Raw genomic sequence first — 14,201 nt, 5'->3', positions numbered from 1 at the left:
TATTCTCTTTCCAAACAAACTGCTCTAACTCAATGTGGTCATGTATTAAATGAATAAATGTGGATACAATGAAGTTCTAAGTTCATTGGGCAAGGGTTATACAATAAAAAAATTGAAACTTTCAAAAGACTCCTGCGAAATACATATTTGCTTATATTTTACCATGGAAATAGAAATTCTTATTACAACAAATACAATTTAGCAGACAAGGAAAACTACAAATACACTACTGGCACTTTAGCGTATACACTCAGTGATCTCTTTATCAGGCACACCTGTACATCTGCTCAATAGTCCAACTATCCAATCAGCCACTCATGTGGCAGTAACTCAATGCATAAAAACTTACAGACAATTCTGTGCAGCAATTCTGTGGCCTAAACGCCTTGTTAATGAGAGAGTTCAGAGGAGAATGGCCAGACTGCTTCAAACTGACAGGAAGGTGACAGCAAATGAAGTAAACACACATTACAACAGTGGGGTGCAGAAGACCATCTCTGAAAGCACAACACAACGAAGGAGATGGGCTACAGCAGCAGACCACACCAGGTTCCACTCCTGTACCTAATAAAGTGGCTATTGAGTGTATATTTACACATTTATACAACAAACCTTTCAGCCAAAGTTTTTATGAACCAATCTTAGCACCTATGCACCAGAACTAAAAAGAGTCCTTTGTCTTAAACTGTGTCATGTTCAATAGATTAAGATTGCTTAATCAGAATCCTGACTACTACAGGAAATGATCCAAGTATCTGCACTGATAAACTTGTAAACCCATTATTTGAATCTAGGCATGTACAGGATGAGCAGAAGCAACATTTCAAACTGCCAGCTTACCTCTTCAAAATAACATCTTCAACCAACTACAATTGCCTGTGACATTTGACCATGCAAAAATGGCCACTACAAGTCAAGATTGCTAATCACCACTATGCTTCATTTGTATATTCAACCGTATGAAACATCCTGTGGTACTTCACAGCAGTAGTATCAAATTTCGGATGTCAACCACAAAACGAGGTATTGGGGAGGAGACCAAGAGCCTTTTCACATTCCACCCTTTTCTGCACAGTCACTACTAGGTCTAAAAGTCATACTCCTTTCCTGAACTCCCTACCCTTTGTTTGTGTAGCTATGGGCCTGTACTCACTGGAGTTTTGAAGAACGAGGGGGATCTCATAGAAATCTTTCAAATGTTGAAAGATCTAGATAGAGTGGACATGGAGAGGATGTTTCCTATAGTGGGGGAGTCTAGGACTAGAGGGCACAGACCCAGAATACAAGGAAGGATGTCCATTTAGAACAGTGATGAGGAGGAACTTCTTTAAACAGAGGGTGGTAAATCTGTGGAATTCATTGCCAAATGCTTTGGAGGCTAAGTCATTGAGTATATTTAAAGCAGAGGTTGATAGGTTCTTGATTAGTAAGAGTGTCAGAGGTTATGAGGAGAAGGCAGGAGAATGGGGTTGAGAAGGATTATAAATCAGCCATGATGGAAAGGTGGAGCAGACTCGATGGAACTCCTAGGTGATATGGTCTAATCTTCAATCGCTCTTTTTATCCTAATATCACGAGCTGTAACTTGAAATAAATGTAAGTTTTGTCACTATGATGCCAATGGGCCATCAGTGAAATCAAGCCAGAAGATATCTGAAGTAACCATGCCGAGAAACAAATGGTGTTCCATTTACACCACAGATTAAAGGAGGCAATTTGTCTTTGCTTACTGCTGTGACACCAGCTGCTTCAACAGTGGCTTTTCTTGAGGTGTTTAATCACTGCAGGAACTTTTGCTGTGCCAGGGGAAAAAAAAGTCCTTGAGTAATTCTATGTTTCTTCCTCTCATTAACCTCAGCTTACTTATTTTAAGTGTTTTATCAGGGCTTAGGATATTAAGCAGAGACTGGTTTCAATGAAACTAGTCATACCAAACCAGTGGAGTCACTCAGTGCAAAGCTTATATTTACTTGGTGGGGAGAGAGGTGGGGGTGGAGAGCGAGGGGGGAAGAGGGAGCAGGAGAGGGTGGGGAAAGAAGAGGTGATGTGGTGGAGTAGGGGGAAGGGGAGGGTCTGCAGGTGGGGAAGAGGAGAGGACATGGGGGTCAGGGGAAAATGCGCAAGTGAGAGGCAGTGAGCAAAACAAGAAAGAGAGAGAGAGCATGGGTATGTACATGGATAGAAAAGTCTGAGCAAGTCTTAACCTGGAAAACACCATTGCTGATGTAATAACTGTTTAAAAAAACACATTCCTTTTACCAGCACTCTTTCATTTGATATGCTCAGATGCATCTGCCATTCTTAGTGACTAATCCTTACTGGAGATGTTTTCCATTTAGTAACGGCCAATTTATTCACAATAAACAATATTTGTCAATAAGGGAACAAGCAAGGAAAACAGGTAATCCCTCAAAACTCTCTGGCTGCAACTTCCCAAATGGGATCTAAAACAAGTCAAATTAATCTATTTCAAATCAATTTTTAATCATCTTTGACACCAGATTACACCCTGCTCTCAAGTTCACTTCTGGTCCAGAATCCATTTCTCTCTTCTGTTGCATTCCAGGCTTGATCTATTCATATTGTGTTTGATTAACTATTCCATGCAGTGACAAAATCACGGCTTCCATGTGTATTGGCCTGTAATACATCCCTCCCCACCATCAGCGGTATCTACAGGAAGCACTGCCTCAAGAAGGCAACACCTACCACCAAAGATCCCCATCGTCCAGCCCATGCCATCTTCTCACAGCCACCATCTGGCAGGAGGTACAGAAGATTGAAGCCCCACTCCATCAGGTCCAAGAACAGCTACTTCCCTTCAACCATTTGGTTCCTGAACCAACTGGAACAAGCCTAATCATTACAATACCACCACATTCATCACTTTACACTGAAATGAACTTGATATTTTGTTCTACTAGTGCGCTGCGCTTCCTTGTAAAAATTGATACAATTTATGTTTGCTTGCAAATGCTACTTATATGATGTGATGTGCCTGAGATGTTGCTGTAAGTTTTCCATTGCACTTGTACATCTGGCAATAAACTCAACAAGATGATAATATTTCTATTACTCTGCAAAGGAATTCAGTATCAAAGTGCATCTGAATACACCTGTCTATAATAGTTTTATGAAGGATTACAGTGGCATCTTATCTCAGTACAATTATAGTAATGCAATTGGTGAGAGGAAAGTAAGCACTGTCTATCTGATTCTCAGGTGGCGGGGTAAGGTATGAGGCATGATGCATGTAGTGTTTATTTTCAAAGAGCTTTCTAGAATTCACCTATGGATGATTGTTTAAGGGGAGGTGCTACTTCCCACCTACTAATGAACTGAGGCCCCAAAAAGTCAAAGTCCAAGAACATTTGAGGCTCAATGCTACGCTGAAACCACATGGCCTGAGATTGGTAGAACAGATTAATTAATTATATCTTGTTCTCTGATTGCATTTGTCACAACCGATATACCTACCAACAAAACAAAAGAGGAAACAAAAGACTCCCCCATCACCTTGGTGGAAATTTTAAATACCACACGTGTATGTGCAAAATATGGTACAGGGAAATAATGACATTGCCACTTACCCATCAAAGACCTGAAGATTGCTACTTTGGTCATGTTCTTTAGCTGAGATCAGAATGACCAAAGTCAATGTAACATCATGACTATTCTACAAATTACACTGACAACCTGTCTTGGGTGAGAATCCAAGAATGGGGCAAACCTTGGGTGTATGAATAACCCAAATCAAGCTTGCTATTGTGACAGAATTACAGCACTGAACACTGCTAATTTCTTCATTCCATAAATCACAGTATAGATGCTAATCAAGCAACAAATTTTGTTCTACTGCTGTATAATATAGCTGCTATCACTAAATGACAGCTTACTTTGACACGATTCTAATACATGATAGGGAACCAAGTGAACAGTAAGGTTATGGTAACTGACTCAGGAAAAAGAGGGGAAATATGGAGGCTAATCTGAACCAAAACCTCAAAGAGTAATGGAAGCACATTCAACAGTGGTGTTCAAGGGGGAATGGATGAAATTCTTGGGAAATAAAGAATATGAAGCATTACATAGGATCGGCAGGCAAGTATACTGTATAGTTCCCAGCTAGAGATGACAGGACTAATGGATTCTTTGCTGGACATGTAATTTCTGAGAGATAATGTGTGCTTGGACAAACTGTACAGCAATTCCTGGTTATGAACCACCTCCAATTTAAAGTTCTCATCCCATGGAATCACCTTTCCTTATCTCTGTAATTTTTTTAGTCCTTGGTCTCGATATCCCCACTGTGCCAATCACAAATATTAATTGTTCAATTCCATATCTGTACACATACATTCAATTGCTTTGACCTAAATCCTCTCAGTCCAAGATCCAACTTTAACATGCACCAAAAAAAAACAGGATTTTTCCCCATAACTCAGTGTCAATTTTTTCCCCTCTTTATGTGCACCAGCAATATTCTACAGAATTTGGAGTACTATAAAGGCAAGGTGTGGTTTATAGATTGTGAATTGGAGGAACCCAAAGATGGTGCTCGCCTGTTTCAAAGGAAGAGATCGAGTATAGATCTATCATCCACAACACTGGTGAATGCTGCTTGTAGAAATGGTTACCTATTTATGTAGAAACATTATGCAGAAACTGTTGCCATTGTTTAGCGAATAATGACATGCACATAAATGAGACAAATATATACTTTGTGTGGCTGAGAAGAATACCATCAAACAGGATCAGTGTGGACCGAGTGATCTGAAGGAACCATTCCACGCTGCATGACTATTATTTGCTCAGACCAGGATACCTAACAGACAGGTAGCCTCAAACAACTGCACCGGAAGAAAAACACTAATTGCATTTGTCTCTGATTTCAAGTTACCAATTATCTGAGTATGGATCAGGTGATTTCACTACGTGTTATGGCAACTATAGCAGAGCAGACTCAATGGGCAAATTTTAATTTTTTTTTTAAGAGATACAGCACAGAACAGGCCCTTCCGGCCCAACAAGCTGCACCACGCAGCAACCCACCTACTTAACCCTAACCTAATCACAGGACAATTTACAATGACTAATTAACCTATTAACCGGTACATCTTTGGAATGTGGGAGAAAACTGGAGCATCTGGAGAAAACGAAAAGCTCATGGGGAGGACGTACAGACAGCATTAGAATTGAACACCAAGCTCCGATGTCCTGAGCTGTAATAGCTTTATGCTGACCGCTACGCTACTGTGCACTCCCTTCCTCTTCCTCTGTTTGAAATACAGAGAGTACAGCAAGGATTTACCAGGCAGATTTCTGGATGGCAGAACTGTTCTGCAAGAACATAGAACATTACGCACACTACAATCCCTTTAGTCCACAATGTTCAGCTTGCCTTTTTACTGACTCTGAGTTCAAACTAACCCTTCCCCCTTACATAACCCTCCATTTTTCTATCATCCAAGTGCCTTTCAAAAGCTTCTTAAATGCCCAATGTCAATGCAAATGGACTAATTCTGCTCCCGTCTTATACTAGTTCATGCTTCTACCTGAAATGGCTAGTACCTTTTTAGATGGTCCCATTTCACTTTGGCTCCCGTCCTGTTACTTACACAGCACAGCAAAAAGGTGAGCTGAAAAGAAATCTCGCGTGCAGTGAAAGCGCTGGATCCATGAATGCTGTGGAAGAAAATTCCTGGCTGTGTTTTGAAGGAGCGCAAAATTTCCAGCTTCAAAGACCAATTCTCAAACGTGAAGCCAAAACAAAAGAGCTACAGAAACTAAAATCGTAAGTGCCCCATGTATTTTAAAAGACTCCTTTCTCTGGCTTCATTCAGCCTAGTCATTCATCCTGCAGGGGATTATTTATACAACTCAATATTTCCACTTCCACTGTTTATGCAATAAGGAACCAAGGTCTGTGCTTTACCCATGAACAATAACTACTGCCCTTGGTAATAAAGTTATTTGCACAACTGACTCATGGCTGATTTAAATAGCTGTATGCTCCTCCAAACAGTCATACGTTGTACAATGCACGTAAGCAAGTCTGCTACCTGAAAGCATGGACTGGTTCTATTAGATTAGTGTGTCTTTAGATACTGCATAGTCATGTAGTGATTGCTGCAAAAATATGTGGATGCATCAGTTTCAAACTCAGTCAGCCAACCTGGTTATCAGGAGATGCTCAACTCAGACTAAAACAAACAGGTATTCACTCTCATGAATGAAGTCTCAGAAGTTACTCCAACTTACAGGACTGTCTGAATGAATAGATTTCTCTGTAGTTAAGTAGGGGTCCAGTTTCAAACCCTGGTCTGAGCTGAACTGTGGCAGGAACACAGATTTTGTTCGCAACTTACTCTCGGATCTTATCAGGGTGGGGGAAGGGATTCAGGAGAGAGAGTTCCTTTGTCACTGTGTGGTGATGCATACTGGCACAGAGATCAGTACCAGATGAAGCTGAGGCCAAGTCTCAGCTGAGATGCCAAAGGAATCCTGCCACTTCAGGAAGCAAACTACTTATTTATCAGTAAGAACCCCATCACCCAGGACATGCCTCTTCTCATTACTACCATCCAAGAGGTGGTACAGGAGCCTGAAGACACACATGCAACATTTTGGGAATAGCTTCTTTCTCTCCACCATCAGATTTCTGAATGGTCAATGAACAATACCTCATTATTTTTGCTTTCTTTTCGCACTGTTTACTTAATTTAATTTCTTATTGTAATTTATAGTATATTTTATGTATTGTGCAGTACTTCAGCATCAAAACAACAAATTTCATTGCATATGTCAAGTGACAATAAACCTGATTCTGATAGTCTGGCAGCAACATAAAATTATGAGACAAAAGGTGGGGCAGACAGCCAGTCTCTTTCCTATGATAGGGGTGCCTAAAACTCAGGGCATAGGTTTAAGGTGAGAACAGAGGTTTAAAGTGGATCTGAAAGGTAAATATTTCAGAGAAAATATAGTTAATACCTGGAATGAGCTGACGAAGGCAGTGGCGGAAGTGAGAACTGTAATAATGTTTAAGAGTCATCAGCATAAGATGTAGGGATATGGAGTTTGTGGAGACAAGAGGGATTAGTATAGATAAGCCGGTAGTTGGCATAGATGCAAAGCTGTCTGTTTCTGTGCTGTAAAAGTTTACTACTTAGACCACAAGACATAGGAGCAGAATTAGTCCATTCAGCCCATCAAGTCTACAGCCCCATTCCATCATGGATCATTCCCCTGCCCTTTCCCCATAAACTGTGACATTTATTAGCTTTTGAATTGAAGCATTATATTTCAATGTAATTAAATCAAATTGACTTGGAGTCATTAACTCCTTCTCCTTCCCTGGACACTCCCAACTTGCTGCATTTACAGCTCTTTCAGCTTTTTACCTTATTCTACTAAATGATAAGTATCGAGTTGGGGGAAGAAAGCAAAGAAAACAAACTGCAACTACCCAGAAAATTCTCAAGCTCTACCAGAAATCTAAATTTACAAGATCACAGAAATGAAATGAACTCCAACTGTTTCCTTAACTTTAAAAAGGAACACCAAAAGGCAGCCATTTGGCCCACTGTATCCATGTGGGTCAGCATCAGATTGCTTTCACTTCCCAACCCTTGGATCATATGTAGCCTCATCAGTATCCTCGATTCACCTTGAGAATTTTATGTACAGCAAGAGTAACAATTACAAATGTTTCAAGCCCAAAAACATTACAAGTTAGTTATTTAGAGATACAGTGTGGAACAGGTCCTTCTGGCCCAACAAGCTGCACCACACAGCAACCCACCTATTTAACACTTGCCTAATGAAAGTACAATATACTGAATAATGGCCAATCAACCTACTAATCGGTATGCCTTTGGACTGCGGGAGGAAACTGGAGCACCCAGAGGAAATCCACACACTCAGGGGAAGATCATACAAACTTCTTAAAGACGCCTGAATTGAACTCCAACACCCTTCACTGTAATAGCATCATGCTAACTGCTACACTACCATGGTGCCCCAAAATATTCCACTGATCAATCAGAATACTTACCTTTCACTTCAATAACATTGCCTCTGTTCCTACCTCAATTAATTTGCTATTGAAACCTTCATCTATGGCTTTGTTACCCCTTAACTTGAGCATTCCAACACTCATTAGGCCAGCACCTCATCACATACTCACCTTATACTTAGAATTTAAAACTCTACATACACACACCAACCTGTCAAGCCAGTCCTAATTACCTGCATTCAGATGGAGTAAATAAGAGGAAATAGCTTCCCAAGGTTGACAGGTCAATAACTAGAGGGCAAAAATTTCCTGTCCAGATGAAATGTCTCACCCGAAATGTCCTTCTCCAGATACTGCCTAACCTGCTGAGTTTCTACAGCAGCTTTTACATGCTCCAGATTCCAGCATCTGCAGTCTCTTGTTTCCACAGATCTTTTACCCATAGTCTGGTTTGAGTTCAAAATGAATTGTCTGTTAATCAGTGCACAGAGACCCAAAACCTGCTTAAATATTTGGCTGAAGAAATTACAGGTGTATGGAATAAACGAGGACTGAGTGTCCTCATAATCTAAATCTAATCTAATACACGGTAGAATGGGATTCTCTACAAGTGAGCCAACATCAAGTGCTCCACCTAACTCAATGATCCCATGACTGGTGTGCAGTCCTCCCCAGCTCACCTACGATTCTAAATTTGGTTTTCAAATCCACCCATCAGCTCCCGATCTTTGTAGCCTCCTCCAGCCCATTCCTATAGGTGAAGGTTGGAGCTAGTAAGTTGTGGGCGTAGTCTATGTTGGCACCAGAAGTCCGGTGACGCTTGCAGGTTGCATCCAGCACAATCCTCGGACTGTGTTGGTCATTGACGCCAACGATGCATTTCACTGGATGTTTAGATGCACACGTGCCATACGAAGCTAATCTTTAGTCAATCTACCATGCGCAACCCTGACTTCCCTTATTTACCATCAACAACCTGTAACTGCCAAAGGAGCTCCAGGTCAAATGCTGTCTGAAATATCACTGTAGAGTGTCTTGGGGTTGTTTGCTCCAAGGTGTACTGCTGTACAGATGGTTAAAAGGCCAACATTATTCACAAAGGGATTCTGTGCTGCATTAATTTTAGAACAGTTAAATGTACTGCACTAATACTTCATGTTTGGTAACTATAGTAACAAGACCAAGAATTTTGTTGCTAGCAATATACCAGTTTAATTATATAAATTCATGAGACAGTCGTTTCTACAGCCCCGGATGTTTAGAATATCGACATATGTGTATGTGGGTTTTTGAGCCCATTTTCAAATTAAAATAGTGGTGCTGAAACCTCAGTCTAAGAACTTAACTGCCACAATTATTTTTCCAACTCACTACCCAGCCTTCCTCTTTGAAACTGCAATGCCATGGGACTTTTTGAATCGCTAGATGTTCATTTCAGTACGGACAGACATCCAGAAGACAGTAATTGCACTCAAATGAAATTTCTGGAAAGTCATACTCGCAGCCCATGCCAAATGTCATCCCTGAGCAAAAAGAAAACAAGATACTGGAGGAACTCAGCAGGTCAGGCAGCACCTGTGGAGGGAAATGGACAGCTGACATTTCCAGTTGAAACATGCCTACTCTTTCCAAAAGATCACATTTTCCAAAAGGTAAACACTGCTGATTTTTAAAAACAAACTGTGGACACCTAAGATAACTTTAAATTCCCTCTCACAATGCTGATCTTGCCCAAATCATAGTATTACCAAGCATACTTTTCCATAGTCCATTTGATGGGTAGTTCTGTATTAATAGTAGACCTTTCTGCAAGTGCACATTTCAAATTTCCTATCCACTGTTCTTTCTGAAATATAAAAACACCCGCACACTGTGAAAAGAGGCAACATTCAAACAGATGACTAACCACAAATCAGTCAACAATTTCCTCCTGCCATTTCATTAGCTAGTCAGAGGGAGGGAGAAAAATGCAAAGATTAAAAAGAGAGAAATTCAATTCTAAGATTTTGACTCCAGGGTTTTGGGGCAGTGGGTCTCTTTCACATGACACTGACTGAATTTCTCAGTAGTGACATTGCTTCAGTGCTCAGCTTCTGACAAGGAAACACTACAGTCTGAAAATTGTACAATTTTCAGATAATATTTAACAGACAAATAAAATGTCAATTAAAACTCCTTTACAAACTATAAAAACAGAGGATACTAACCAACTATGCCCATGGTGATTTCTCAACTCAAATTTATAAATGTAAACCTACATTTCATTTACACTAAAACAATGACATCCTAAAAAAGACTGGGGGGGGGGGGGAAGAAGCAAAAACACATTTTCTGTATGTAGAGAAACAGTGCAGAACAGTCCCTCCCGGGCCAGCAACCCACCTATTTAACACTAGCCTAATCACACGACAATTAACCTACTAACTGGTATACCCTTGGACTAGAGGAAGCCAGAGCACCTGGTCATAGGAAAGATGTACATTATAATTAAAATGTAGATAAGTGCGGGAAAACATTAAACACCCAATGGAGAGCCAGATTTAAATCCAGAGCAGTATAATACAAAAGGACAGAACTTATATTCCAGAAATATAAATCATGTTTAGACCACAGCTGTGAACAGCTCCATGTACCTTCCGTAAGGCAGGATTATAAAGAAAATCTACTTCCATACTACCATAAGACATAGAAGCAAGAATTAAGCCATTCTGCCCATCGAGTCTGCTCCACCATTCCATCACGGCTGATTTATTAACTCAATCCCATTTTCCTGCCTTCTCGCCATACCCTCTAATGCCCTGATTAATCAAGAACCTATCAACCTCTGCTTTAAATACACACAATGTCTGGGCCTTCACAGCCACCTGTGACAATGAATTCAACAGGTTCACCACCCCCTGGCTAAAGAAATTCTTCCTCATCTCTGTTCTAAATGGATGACTATCTATTCTGAGGGTGTGTCCTCCGATCCTAGACTCCCCCACTATAGGAAACATCCTCTCCACATCTTCTCTATCTAGGCCTTTCAATATTCGATAGGTTTCTGATATTTAGGAAGATTAGGATTAAGAAAAATAACCTGAAAAATTAGATCTGTGCTAGTAAATTGTAAAGTGTTAGGAAACATTTCTCTGTGCAAAAGCCCCCCACCCCCCACCACCATTCAATACATTTACACGCAGCACTGCCACAAGAAAGCAGGGTCCATTATCCAGGACCTCCATCATCCAGGCCACTGGGCAGGAGGTACAGGAGCCTTGGGTCTCAACACCAAATTCCAGAACAGTTATCCTTCAACCATCAGGCTCCTGAAACAGCATCGAAACTTCACGCACTTCAACTCTGAACTAACTCTACAAACTACAGACTCACTTTCAAGGCCTATACAACTCACGTTCTCAGCATTATTTATTTGCACAATTGGCTGTTTGTCAGTCTTTGTTTATGTATAGGTTTTCATAAATTCTATTACATTTCATTAGTTTCCTGTGAAAATCTGCCAGAAAATGAATCTCAAGGTAGCATATGGTGACTCCGATGTACTTTGACTTTTGGGATGAATGGGTCACAAAACAGTATAGCTTCAAATTAAACATTTTATCTTGGCCAAATCAATAGGGTGGTCCCATGTTTCCGGAAATCTGAATTTCACATGTAGCAGTGACGCCACGAATACTAGCTCTGTGCATCAATTTATTCAGATTGGTTTTAAGGTGGAGATATTTATCCAGATTAAGGTCCACTCAAGCAGGTGTTGATACTATAACTGTTCAATGTCTTTGAGGCATTTCACTAAAAAAGTCTGAAAATTTAGCTGAAAGGCTGGGTCCACTGCTTCAGTCTACACTCTGCATTATGGTTGAAATATTCCTCCTGCAACAGCAACTTCTGAATAAAATGATTCACACATGCAGCAACTGTAGGCATCAATTTGAACACAGCAACACTCAAATAATGTGTCTCTCATCTTTAGTAAATCACCTCCTCATATTGGAGCGTGCTAGTTACAAGTTCTCCTTGGCATTTACATGAGACTGTGAACAGTTCCCAGGGGGTTAAACAGACTACCATTAACAGTCTGACAGCTCATGCCACAGACACACATTAATATTTAGCACAGAGTAAATCAGGAACATCTCCTGCACTTATTTTGTTATAGTTTTGCTGAATTATAAATGACATTTCTCTGTGCAAGATAAACAGGAAAAAAAACAACAGCAGAATCTTCAAATTAATTGCATTGTGTCTTGGATATGGGGGAGGAGAGTTTAGTTAGAATAACCCTACAACAATCCAACATACTCAAAACAGCAACTTTAGCAGGAAAGTCATCCATTTCTCAAAGATCAGCAAGTCACAGTTCAATGAGGGTTGTAATCTCAGTCAGCTCCATCATGGGCACCAGCCTCCCCAGCAGTGAGGGCAGCTTCAAAACGCGATGCCTCTAGAAGGTGGAGTCCTTCATCCAAAACACAAGTCTTTTCATGATTACCACCAGGGAGGAGGTACAAGAGCCTGATGACGCTCACTCAATGTTTTTGAAACTGCCTCTTCTCCTCCACCATCAGATTTCTGAACAGTCTGTGAACACTACCACACTATTTTACTCCCTTTTTTGCCCTTAGTTGCACAACTAAAGGGCTACTGGATCAGCTGCAGTGATGACTGGTTTCGCAGCTGAGGACTCACTTTCATGAACTTCAGTTGTTTGCATGCACATTGAGTGTTTGACAGTTTTCTTTTTTAATGGTTTCTTTGTTTTGTGGCTGCCTGTACAGAGATTAATCTCAGGGTTGTATATAGGATACATACTTTGATATAAATGTACTTTGAATATTTTAATATATTTATTATCATAACTTCTAGTAACTTTAATCTGCCTAGTCCCATTGACCTGCACCCCATCCATTGCCCTCCATATCCCTCCTATCCAAATTTCTCTTAAATGTTGAAATATCTATTTCTTGTTGTAACTTTTGGTAATTTTTTTTATGCCTTGCACTGTACTGCTGCAAAACAACAAATTTCAGTGATAATAAACCTGACTCTGATGTGGTATCCTTTGGACATTTGAACTACCAGTGGCTAAAGCAAACGGTCAGATACTATGAGTAACTGCCAAAACTTTCCAAAGATAATTAAATTTTAAGCTTCTCCAAGCCAGTAATTACACATATCAGTGTGTAAATGCAACGTGTTCTCCTAGGTAGGAGGAATTGTAGTAAAGAGTCAGCAGGTGTGAATGGACCTCACAGCAGTTCAGTCATGTAGTGAAATGACCAGTGTGCACCCCAACTTAAAGTTGCCCAGATCTCAGAGCACACACCCGCCACCCCCCCAAGCAACAATAACTGATAACAAAATTAATAAAGAAGCTGCCAGAATCTCCAGCAATCCCCAAACCATCTGAAGCAAACTTTCTTAATCAAAAGTGACTACAATTTCTGACAGAAGTCTGTTCTTTATTCCCACATTTGTCTCAATATGCAAGTGGCACAAGTTTACAAGGGACACTCTAAAACAACAAAAGAAACAATAATAAATTGGAAAAACAGCAATCACTTTTTTCCCCAAATGTGTTAGTTTAATAAATGCAGTCACATTCCAGTATCCTGGAATTCATAGAAATCACAGAACACTAGAACCCAGTAAAGGTCCTTCGGTCCACAATGTTGTGCTGACCTTTTAACTTACTCCAACAATCTAACCCATCCTTCCCATAGAGCCCTCCATTTTTCATCCATCCATGTGGATCCACTAAGAACCTCTTAACTGCCTCTAATGTATTTGCCTCTACCACCACCACCCCAGACCGCATTTCATGTACTCACCACCCTCTGTGTAAAAAGACTACACCTGACATGCACTTATGCGTTTCTCCAATTTTCCCTCCAATTTCTTTATAAAGCTGCGCAGATCAACCATTTTTACACGGCCTGAAAACTGTGCAGCACTTTAAATGCTTTTTGTATTATGCAAACTTAAGACTACTTAAAATGAAAATTGAAAAAAAAAATCACATACTTTTTACTATATTTATTAATTGAAAGGTATAATGAAATACAGTACAAGGAAAATCTTACACATCTCTTAAACTTTTTTTTTAGCTGCATCCAATTCCTGCTACGCAACAACAAAGCTTACGGTCGCAGAAGCATTTCAGTTGCTGTGGGGCCATACACCT

At 40.2% G+C, this 14,201-nt stretch overlaps 1 protein-coding gene across 1 annotated transcript in view; it reads right to left on the bottom strand.

Annotated features, from left to right (window-relative positions):
- The window catches only part of sh3rf1 (SH3 domain containing ring finger 1), a 191,397-nt gene that overhangs the window by 172,693 nt on the left and 4,503 nt on the right, over nt 1-14,201 (bottom strand). The window lies entirely within an intron of this gene.

The sequence above is a fragment of the Mobula hypostoma genome, chromosome 5, assembly GCF_963921235.1.
Source record: "Mobula hypostoma chromosome 5, sMobHyp1.1, whole genome shotgun sequence".
NCBI classification, from domain to species: Eukaryota; Metazoa; Chordata; class Chondrichthyes; order Myliobatiformes; family Myliobatidae; genus Mobula; species Mobula hypostoma.
The sequence above is the reverse complement of the archived record's forward strand: the minus strand, read 5'-3'. Positions and strand labels throughout refer to the sequence as shown.